Source organism: Lissotriton helveticus, chromosome 5_1 (genome assembly GCF_964261635.1).
Source record: "Lissotriton helveticus chromosome 5_1, aLisHel1.1, whole genome shotgun sequence".
Taxonomy (NCBI): domain Eukaryota; kingdom Metazoa; phylum Chordata; class Amphibia; order Caudata; family Salamandridae; genus Lissotriton; species Lissotriton helveticus.
In genome coordinates, this window is record NC_136065.1 from 1,297,178,371 (window position 1) to 1,297,190,712 (window position 12,342).

General features: G+C 43.9%; 1 protein-coding gene across 2 annotated transcripts in view; it reads right to left on the reverse strand.

Annotated features, from left to right (window-relative positions):
- CEPT1 (choline/ethanolamine phosphotransferase 1) overlaps nucleotides 1-12,342 on the reverse strand; it is a 230,728-nt gene that overhangs the window by 218,007 nt on the left and 379 nt on the right. The window lies entirely within an intron of this gene.

The following is a 12,342-nucleotide window of genomic DNA, read 5'->3' on the forward strand; positions in this document are numbered from 1 at the left end:
CTCTATTGAATTATCCTCCTCTTCTCCACCTCTCCCATCCCAATCTACCATCAGCCAACAACACCCCACTAACATTCCAACTTCACCATGCCCATCTGCCCCTCCGTGCCACGACCCTTCTATACCCCCCCACCCCCCATCTCTACTCCACCCTGACCCCATCTCTAAGGACACCTTTACCAAAAACAATGCCTCCTGGAAGGAATTTCGGCCAGTTTCCGAATCTACTGTCCTCAATATCATCTCTAAACTCAAACCATCTTCACACACCAATGACCCTCTGCCCGCCCAGTTGGTCCAGGAACTTAAACACATCATTGCCCCCATCTGGACCAATATCATCAATTCCTCCCTTGCCACGGGTTGCGTCCCAGCATCCCTTCAACTTGGTCAAATCTTCCCCATCCTTAAAAACCCCACCGCTGATCCTAATGACCTGAATAATCTACACCCTATCTCTAATCTTCCCTTCCTCTCCAAAGCCCGTAAAAAATGTGTATTTTTCCAGTTAGACAAACATATCACTTCAATCTCCTCGACGTTTTCCAATCTGGTGTTAAAAAAGGTTGCAGCACAGAAACTGCCATGCTCAGTATCACTGATGACATTCATTGCTCTCTTGATAAAGGTGAATCCTCCCTCCTTATCCTCCTTGACCTCTCTGCGGCGTTCGACATGTCCACCATCCCACCCTTCTTAATACTCTTAAAGACCGCTTTGGGTTTGAGGGCATTGTTCACCAATGGTTCTCCTCTTATCTCCAAAACAGATCCCAACAAATTAAACTCAGTCACTGCCTATCCAAACCTCAACATGTCTCACTTGGGGTCCCACAAGGCTCTATCCTTTCTCCTACCTTATTTAATCTATTCATAGAGCCACTCACCCTCATCCTAAAACAAGCTAATATTAGTTACCACCTCTATGCGGACGACACACAACTATACTACAAGATCAAATCCCGCCATGAAATCCTTCTCCTCAATGATCCCTTGAATAAAGTCCAAATCTGGTTCCATCTGAATCATCTCAAATTGAATCCCAAAAAAACTGAAGTCATTCTTTTCACCCCCAAAAACTGCTCTCTGCCCATCCAACTCTGGATCAATGACATCAATGCACTCAACTGCTCCCTCTCCACTTCTAACTCTGTCAAATCCTTGGGCATCAGCATTGATAAGAATCTTACTCTCATCCCCCACATTAAAAATGCTGCGAATGGTGCTCTCTTCTCCCTTCTCCACCTTAAAAAAAAATCAAACCTTTCATTCCAGCGGACGATTTCCAAATTGTTGTCCAATCTCTTGTACTTTCCAGACTTGATTATGGTAACGCTACCCTTGCTGGCACCCCTAAAGTCCAGCTTACCCCGATTAAATCTGTCCTCAACCTGGCTGCTAGACTCATCTCAGATTGTAAACAATTCGATCACATTTCTCCTATCCTCAAAAACCTTAACTGGCTCCCAATTGAAGGTAGATCCACCTTCAAGTTGGCATGTATTACTCATAAAGCCCTTCACCAGAACACCCCCTCTTACCTCTCTGACAAACTACAAAAAGCTGGGTGCTCCAGGTCCTTGAGAAGCACCAATGCCCTTGTCCTCATCCCCCCCCCCCCCCCGAGACTCAACTATACTAAGACACAATCACGTGCATTCTCTGGTAATGCCCCTACGATTTGGAACTCGCTCCCCAAAGATCTTCGCTGCAACCCCTCCTACCCTCTCTTCAAAAAAAGACTCAAGGTGCTTCTTCTAAACAAATATTGGGGCACCTAAAGTCCCCATTCTGATTCAGTCCCCATTTCATTCTCCTCAACCCACCCAGTCTCTCTTCTTTTCCTACTGCCTCCCCTCCTTCTCCCTCTACCCTTTTCTCTCCTATCTTTTAAACCATCCTCATCCCCCCTACTTACCCCTAAATTACTCCCTTTCCTCAATCTCCTCTTCTAACTGAAATGCTTTATCCCATGCTAGTTTTTATTCACTTGGTAATGGTGTTCTACTTTGTTCTAGATGTTTATTTGTTCTTATGTTTATTATTGGCTCTAGATGTGTATTTTTCTTTTCTGTCTGTAAAGCGCTCTGATACTCCTGGGTCCAGTAGCGCTAAATAAAACATTTTAAATAAAAATAAAATTTTAAATAAATCTACATCCGGTTGTACAGGCTGCGGCAGTGTTTTTAAACGCGACCAAAGCCTTTGATTCACTCGAATGGCCCTATCTTTTTAGAATATTGGAGAGGATGGGATTTAGCCCCCTTTTCATCAGATTGATTGGGCTATTATATACCGAGCCTACAGCTAGATTACGTGTGAATGGTCTCATATCTGCTCCATTCCCGATTACACGGGGCACGCGCCAGGGGTGTCACTTGTCCACCATGTTATTTGCAATTGCAATGGAGCCACTAGCTGCTCGCGTCCGACAACATCACAAGGACAAAGGAATAGGGTTTGGCTCTCGAAGCCTCCTGATATCGCTTTACGCAGACAATGTTACACTGTATATTTTGAACCCTGCACAGAATTTAGATGCCATACTGAGGGAGTTCATCAAATTTAGTGGGCTGGCCGGTATATCTATAAACTGGTCTAAATCAATGATCTTTCCCCTGACTGATAACACCAAGACTGGCACTACGGAGTTCCCAATGCAGTGGGAAGATGAGAAAGTAAAATATTTGGGAAAATGGATAAGTCGAAACCTACAAGAAATCTGGAACATAAATTATGGTAGGGCCATCATGTGGCTAGAGGAGAAAGTTGCTCTGTGGGCTAAGCTTCCGTTATCATTAGCAGGGAGAATCTCGTTGGTGAAAATGATTGTGCGGACTACATTTTTGCAGCTCTTTGTAAACTTATTGATCATTCTTACTCAACCATTCTTTAGAACTCTGAGATCATTGTTAATTTCTCTAGTGTGGGCAGGCGGCAAGGAGCGGGTTTCGTGGGAATTATTGTCTCTCCCGCTGAGGCAGGGTGGCCTGGGCGCCCCGGATATGAAATTATATGAACTTAGTGCACAAGCACAATTTTTACATCATTCGGTCCACCCGACACCTTTTCAACCTCATGTGGCTGTGGAGAGGGATGCAGTGGCACCGGTTCCCTTGGACATAGCGGTATACCAGAAGTATAGGCGACCCACGGAAGACACAGATACCCCCGAAAAACTACGATGGGCTTAAGATAGGTTGCGGAGGCGGGCGGGAGCTCAGATATTGTATGCCCCTTCAATTCCCTTAGCCCAAAAGCCAATGCTACTAAATGTTAAGGATGAGATTAGTACAAAGGTAGCGCAGAAATTGAAACTTCACACGTTTGCGGACCTCTACCCAGGGGATGTTTTTAGAGACCCCCCGTTGGCGGAGGAGGGACAGAGGGTACCATTCGGGAAAATATTTCTCTATCACAAACTAAAGGCTGCCTGCTGAGCATTGCACAGTGATTTCCCAGCCCCCCGCCCCCATTGTTGGCCCTGGAGAACATACTTCAATCACCATTGCCACATCGGCTTATAACCAGACTATACAAGCGAATGCAAAAGTATGTCGCAGTGACAAGGCCCAATGCATTGGTGAGGTGGAACGCAGAGTTACTGCTCCCACTATCAGACTATCAATGGACATACTGTTGTACTCAGCTAACTGAGCTTTCTCAAAACTACACACTTCGGTTAATCCACTTCAAATTCTTACATAGATTTTACAGAACACCCATTAGCTTACGTAGAATGGGGCTAAGGGATGATGACTGCTGCTGGCGGTGTGGGATGGAGTCGGCCTCATTCCTCAACATGGCATGGGAATGTCCAATGCTTGCTGAATACTGTTCCCAGATTTTTACATCTATTAACCAAATTCTGGGTCTATCCCTGTCCTCATCTCCCCTCTTGGGATTGCTAGGGTACGTTAAGGAAACACACATACAGAAACGTAAATTACATGCATTATTGCTACTGTTTGCCAAACGCCAAATTGCAATACACTGGGGGAGGAAGCGGAAGCCCACGGTCACAGAATGGATTAGAGAGGTTGCGTACAGACACGTTCAGTTAACCACTTTTTGGGAGTTGATGCCACCCACCTCTCGGCCCAGGGAGATATGGGAACCATTTATTACATGGGTTCGGGAGCAGACGAGTGTACATGGGGATTCTGACCTCACTGATGTCCAAACTGGGGATCAGTATGACATTGGGGGGGCGATAAATGTATAGAATGGAAATCGCAAAGCGCACTCGGGACACTGCTGCTATATTCAGATGCCATCACCTCTAAATGTTTCTAGTTTCATGTATACTATTTCTGGGGATATACATTCGAAATGCTGTGCTGGGCAAATGATCATTGATGATAAAGATGTATTTTTTGAATTGTAATGTCACTTGAACTGGTACAGCAGATTTGCTAGTGGTTGCATAAATTGTATTTTGCATTTCCTTGAAACACCCCCAAAGAAAATTCCCATTTCTTTTTTTTATTTTTAAAAAGCATCTTAACTAAAGCTGCAACATGATTACACACTATGCTCTCTTATTTTTGTGGCTAAAAATGCTGTTCAACGAACATGCATAAAGTTATATTTCTTTTAGATTAAGGTAGAAAGGTGCCTGTAACCTTTTACAATAGTATTTTCTTTAGGTTTAATGTGTGTCACGTGGACGATATATAAATGTCAACATCACGGTTGTATGGTCGAAGACCGAAGGAGGTTGAAACGCATCTTCCTTTTTTTCTTTGCCATTAAATTAATTAATCAAACAAGAGGCTGTTGGAGCTGCGGATTTCTTTCATTGAGGTGAGAAAGATTCTCGATTGTATGGATGTATATTTCAAAACGATACCCTTTCAGGCATAGAGCATAAATTATGCAAAAAAGAAGCAGAGGACTCTGGGGTAGTTCAAGTTTTTTTGCATATATCTCCAAAACATTTGGTGCCAAGCAGTAATGATAAATTTATAGATCTCTAACACACAAATGAAGTCCAGGCATTACGAAGTTGAGTCAACACAATTTAGTAGTCTAGGCTCCCTTAGTCATGCGTGATGACGTTCTATTGCATGATGGATGTCAAGTTACCCGGTAGACACCACGGCCTGCAGACATAGCACTCTTCCATGTTAACCTGAGAAGATGCAGGCAACGAGGAGAACCTATAGGTGTAATTACAGAGAAGGACCTTTGATGAAGTAAGTGTTAATGAGCACGAGCCATGGATATGCCAATCCGGACTTCCTGTGCAGATTGAGGATGCAATCAGCAAGACTTCATGGTGTGATATTTTCATACGGCATGTGACTACAAGAAAGTATGGTACCACAGCAAACAGAGAATATAGACCTGAATGGCTAATCATGACAAACGCTTTTTTTTCCTTACCCATAAGAACTACACTGAGGAAGTAACTCAATGAGTTTTTGGTAAAATATGTGGTGTGCAAGAATGATGGCATAAGTATGATTGGAATGGCAGAGTATAGTGCATAGACTTACGAATTTCCGAATAGAATTATATATGGGAATCCAATCACTTAGTCCTGACGAAAGCCAACCGACCTCAGAAGGCGCACTTGGGCTGAAACATGTAGACCTATTTTAGATACAGGAGTACATAATTTTCTCCTATAGCATTGACTCATGTTTTAAACGTACCAGGGGTCCTTACTCAATCTAATTAAACATTGTGAGATTGGAAGGCACCTCGAGGCAATTTTAATTTTGAGATCACTCCCAAAAAACAACAAATAACTCCCTTTAAATTTCGAGGTTGAGCCCACCCAGATAACTTCTAGTATATGGGCGTGAACTCGATTATAAAGCATGCCACTTGAGAAATCACAGTGGGTGAGTTCTTACAAAAAAATTATGGGGATTTCCTAGGGAAACTCTTAATAGCAAACATTTGCAATACCATCTGTGGTCCAGAGCTCTTAAGAATTGCACGCTCACTTTACTGCTTTAACGGATTTGAGACAGCCTGTAAGCAGAACCAGACTGTCTGTGAAGCAAAGTGGCTGCCAAGGTAATTGTGGATATTTTAATTCAGTAGGCATTGGTCCAAGAATCATGCTTTCAGTTGCATCAGAGGCCAACCTGAGGCAAAAGAAGTGATCATGCCACGCCCCAGCGAATCTTTAAAGTCACCTACAGTTGGCGGTCCCGACTGGCCAATCACAATGCGACCAAACACTGTCGACCAGCGAGGGAGCTGCTCATTAAAGCTCTTTTCCCTCCTTTTATCCCCCATTTTTTATGAATAACAGCTATAGGGAGCATTAAAGTTTCATTTTTCCATAAAGTCAGGAATTTTTTTAACTCACTTATTCCTGACCTTTCCACTCTCACACCAATACACATAGTTCACTTCACTCCAAAGTGCTACCGCATATTTGTCGGTTGTAGCACGCACGCCCCGCAGTGAGCGGGAAGAACCAGATGATGAAGCATGCCACCAAGGGACCGTTTGGTTGGGGAGGGTTATTTTTAAAAACTTTATTGCTTTCCCATGCTAGTAACCAAACGGTTCACTTGGGTTTAGTCACTGAAGTTCAAGCACTTTATTTTGTAAATTCTGAGTGGACTCGTTGTTTTTTCATAACTTACAGAGGAGATAAGAGTCCATGACTGATATATCTCTTCACTCCCTTCTTTGTTTTTTGACACCCAGGAATTAACCTAAAGTATAAAATAAGCCTTCTAATTACATGTTGACATATGTCCGAAAATAAGAGCTTTTTAAGGTAAAAGCAGATGGAGAATGGAGAGAGGCCTATTCATAGCAGAGGGCATACCTACTTGGCTCAAATTATTCAAGTTTAAATCTACCAATTTTAACGCTAGCCTAAAAAAACAGACTTTGTTAGGTGTCAATAAACAAAGAAGGTTAGACAACAAAGAAGGTTAGACAACAAAAAAGATATACACTGCCATTTTGTAAGGTTGATGGTTTGGATGTACAATGTACAGGTGGGCGAGCCACTGAGATACCTCGCTCTGACTTGGCTTGAGGTTCTCTTGAACCCTTGAGTCGTAAACAAGCAGAATGTTCATATCACTTCTGCCTCCGACCCACACTCTAACCTCACGCACCAAGAATTTAAAAACAAAGCATTAACTTTTTGAGCAAAACAGGGTAGAGAAAGACATACCCATTTAGTGGCTGAACAGCACAGGCTAGAACCAGAAAACCCTAGATCAATTTCGACTTCTCCTCTTAATCAAAAAGTGCGATCCTAAGCAAAGGATTGATTTCAGCCTGCCTCCTTTTTAGGTCTCGCCCTGGAATAGCATCCGAAGGATGCGTCAGTCCAGGGTCGGAGACTATAGCGAGCTGACACGGGGGAATGAGGGACAAAAATCTGTCACGCGCTTCTCCCCGGCTGGATTCAGCTGCTTGCACGCGCACCAACATTCACGCATGCGCACATCACAGGCACACGCATACACAGCACTCACGCATGCGCACATACACACGCGCTGCTTACTTTCACTTTGCAACCCCCCCCCACCAGTCATCGGATTTTTTTACACACGCACGCATGCATGCATACATACACACACACAGACACACGCGCAGGCACACACGCACACACAGGCACACAGACAGACACACACGCGCGCGCGCGCACATGTCCGCTCCCCCCCTCACACCCCACTCACCGAGTTCTTTTAGTGTGTCCCTCTCTCCTTCGGCAGGCAGCGGGTCATCCTAGTAGCAGGCGGGGCTCTCCACGAGGCAAATCTTCCGGCAATCTTCCGGCTGACGGGCACAGGAGCGCGGGGTAGGCTCCCGTCTGCTTCCTGTCTTTTTGCGGCCCCGCCCCCGTCCCAACACAGGTTGCCTGGCTTCCTGTTCGAGCCGGGCTGCGGGAACATTCACCCGCGGCACGGCTCTGACGCCATGAACCAAAGACTAGAATGCCGGGCCCAGTCAGGTTGTGCTTGCACTTTGCAGCACATCCTGCTGCTGGAGCGCGGAGTTTGAGGAAGGTGCCGCCCCTCACTGCTGGCCGTTTTGCTGGTGGCGCCGCAAATTGAATCATGGCGCCGTTCACAATACTGCTGCAGGCACCTCGCACTGACCCGGGCTATCGCCTTGCCTGTTGCTCAGTTGTTAATTTACTCCCCGCCGAATTATTGCAGCCGCCCTTACTATTTCAAAATTATAAACTAAATACGCCCTCATTCAGACAAGCTACTGGAGCGTCGAGGACCTGGTATCGCTGACCCTGAAGCTGCGTGCAGTTTTACTTCACCTCTCAAACTACGTGAGTACTTAATTTACATTTTTCAGTGTTCCCCAACGTTCTGTGCCACCCGGGTTTTTCACAAGACAAATAGTGCGAAGGAGGTTTCAGGCAGGGCAGGGCCTTATTCAGTCCACTATTCAGCCAGGGTTCCACACATACTGGAAAGTTAGTCCCAGGGCGTGCTTTCTTTTGCAGTGTTTTTTATATGGCGCGAAGGTGACCCGATGGTATAATTGAAGGGTTATTCTAGCGCCACAGTTTCATTACAAGGTCAAGTTCATTAGCTGTTTGGCACGTGGAAATTAAATTATTTTCCCAGAATCACAATATTTTGGGCCGGTTAGTCGAGTTTGGAACCTGGCTCCCAGTGCCAAAGTCAGCAGCCACTGATCATTTTTCCATGACCAGCACCACCATGTTCTGCATCGTGTATGCAGAAAAAAACAACAGATTTGTTTTGCCTTCTTACGTAATGCCATACCAAATTGTAGCAGGCTAGCAGCTGATGCCCCACACCACTCCTGCTAGGCTTCAGTGACGATGGAGCTACTCCACAATTCACAATCATGATCGAACACACCGATGTACGGTACCCAACCTCTGAATGAGGAGGGGCGGGACTGGGGGGTGCTGAGAGGTAAGACAGATTTTGTAGCCATCAGTTTTTGGTGGATGTTCCATTACCTGCCATCTCTACATGACGGTTTTCTGCTGTTTGCAGTCTTCCTCTAAATTGCATCATAGGCAAGCAATCACCAGTCAGTGCAATGGAGCTCAAATGCCACTTCAGATTATAAGGGCACTATGTTAGTGCCGTTCCATTTCTGGTACTTTGCAGCAGTTAAGGTATTAAAGTTTCTCGTTGCTCAGACGGGTGTACTTTCTGATATTTATATGTTTTATCTTATCTTCATTGCTTGATTTGGCTCGCAAGAAAGTGTCACTCAAAGTCTTTCAAATGGCACTCATAATTACACTGAAATTATGAAAATGTCACACAGCACTCTGAAACCTTGGCAGCTATGCGGCAGCCTCTGTGACAGTGTGACCTGCTTCACTAATCACTAGCTGCGGTAACTGCAGGCTGCTGCTGCATGCAGTGCACACAAACGCGGACTTAGTTTTGGCAATTTAAAGTCCCGTGTTAGCACTGTGCGGCTGTGCCTGCAGTGATAAATTATGTGGCAAGCGATGAATTATGTGGCAAGTGATACATTATTTTGCTAGTGATAAATTATGTGGCAAGTGATAAATTATGTGGCAAGTGATAAATTATGTGTCATGAATTATGTGGCAAGTGATACATTATGTGGCAAGCGATGAATTATGTGGCAAGTGATACATTATGTGGCAAGCGATGAATTATGTGGCAAGTGATACATTATGTGGCAAGCGATGAATTATGTGGCAAGTGATACATTATGTGGCAAGCGATGAATTATGTGGCAGTGATACATTATGTGGCAAGCGATGAATTATGTGGCAAGTGATACATTATGTGGCAAGTGATAAATTATGTGTCATGAATTATGTGGCAAGTGATAAATTATGTGGCAAGCGATGAATTATGTGGCAAGTGATACATTATTTGGCAAGTGATACATTATGTGGAGGGGAGGGGCTATAATCATGCAGAAGACGCCATTTTGCTGCTGCATAAGTCATAGGTGGGCTGCATCATTATATGTCAATATGCAACATATTTTATATGTCCCTTTTTATAAAAACAAAATGTAACTACTGCAAAAAAAAATTCTTTTATGCAAACAAATTTAAATACTGCATAAATAATTTTAACAACAAATACTTTATATGTAGCTTTTTATGTACATAAGAAAACTATAGCATAAAGCAAAAAACATTGCCATTTACAATAATAATAGCTCAAACTTAAATAATGCGAGACCTATTGCATTGCAAATGCTTGTTAGATCTTGCCGGAGACCGCACACGAGTTGTCATTGCAAAACATTTTGTTAGATAACAATAGGCTTAGAGCCCGCCCACTACTTACTACTGGTTGGCATCACAAACACTTCTTTCTCTGCTTCTCTTTGCTCAGCAAGTGCCTTCTTCACTTACCCTTTGTCCCGAGCATGGACCAAGTGATTGTTACTTCCTCAGCTTACGCTCGGAGTTACTTTTTTCTTTTTGCTGAAACACTCCATAAGAGGGAATGCGTTTACAGGTCATCCATCTTGTGTGCCTCTATTTGGTCTTATTCTACATTGCTTCTTACCCCCTTCCACCCTCCTGTTCCTCTCCGTGTTGTTGCTTGCCTCCCTCACAACTGTGTTGTTGCTTTTTTAACTGCTTGCCCCCTTCCATCCCTCTCTGTGTGGTTACTTCCTCTTTCTGTGTTGTTGCTTACTCCCTTTCACCCTATTGTTCTTCTCTGTGTGGTTGTGCTCCCTCTCAGTTGCTTGCACCCTTCCACCCTCACAGTTCTGTGTTGTTTTGTGCAATCTCCCATCACTCCATCTTGTTGCTTGCCCCCCATCCCTGTGTTGTGCTTTGCTCCCTGCCCTCCTGTCCTGCGCTGTATTGTTGCTTGCCCCCTAGCCCTTCCATTTGCTGTGTTGCTTCCCCTCCATCTGCACGTTACTGCTTGCTCTCCCTGTCCCTCTGCAATGTTGCTTGCCCCCTTCCACCCTCAGCGTTGTTGCTTGCCCCCTCCCACCCTCAGCGTTGTTGCTTGCCCCCTCCCACCCTGTTTTCTTCCTGCATCACTCCCACCATTCAGACCCTCTCCGTGGTATAGTATCCATCCTACAACTCGCCCCTCCCCCCTACTGACTCATCCAGCATTGTTGCTTGCCCCTACCCAGAAAAGGAGAACATTGGCAAAGCCAATAGGTCTCTGGTATGCAACCTATTATCTTTGCCAATGTTTTTAGCCTTGTTGCACAGCAGCCATGTAACATGGTTAAAAACACTGAAAAGGTAAATAGCTCGCAGAAAGCCAGACATATTGGCTTTGCCAATGCTGCTTGTTCTTTATCACATGAGCGTGCACTGAAATTTTCAAATTCTGGATGTGCACAATAAAAAAAAGACAAAACTCTTGTGTTTGATTTAATATACTATAATGTTGCTGAATGTACAATAATCTAGGCAACATAAAAGGTGCACATGACAACTGACTTGCCCCATACTTCACTATATAAATATAAACAAATAAATGTACTTTGATGGAAAAATTCCGCATGTTAAAGAAATACACTTTATTGGAGACACCTTATGATAATTTAATATCGAGTTTGTTGCATATATACATGGCTAACATTTTCATGTTTCGGCTTGCGCAAGGGCACTTTGAGTCAAGCCAGAACATTGTCTCGGTTCTCCGTATTAATTGACTGACTCGTCCACCTCCATTACACCGATCTGTGATCTTTTTGAAAAGTACATAAAAGTAGCGTTATGGCGGTAGGCCAAAGTGCCGCTGATTGAGATTAATCAAATGAAGTAATTTGAAAACAGTACAGAACACACAGGAAGATCACTCCCAGAGGACTGCGACTACCGAAAAGTCATCAATATAGGAGAGTTGTCAGCATTAGCGCTTTGAAGGCTAAATGCCATTATTACTGTAGATTTAAAGACGGCGATGTATTTCGAATTCATGTTATTTTAAAATTGAATAGGATAAACTCCAACTGCCCCACACTCACTTGCCCCCAACTGCCACGTTGTTTTCGCCAAACCAGCTATAAAATGATCACATAGTCCATCTTAAAAGGAAGACATTTTTGGATGAACCAACGTAAATGGACAACTACTTATGTTTATCATAAATGCTCCACAACTGCTTCCCGGAAAGTCGATATTTTTAAAAGGAAGTAGATTGGCTACACATTACATCTGTAGTAGCTGTCTGGAGTTTATTTCTACAAGCTAACCTTGCACAGTAGGGTATTTTCTATATTGAACTGTACATCTGAGTAAATGTAAATAACTGCTTTTTAAGACTTGCGAATTAGTGCCACTCGGAAAGGTCGCACATATCAAGATCAGTGGGAACCACGCTTCCAAAAATAAGAATTGCGGAATTACAATGTAGGTAAGTCCCACCTGCGCAAGGGG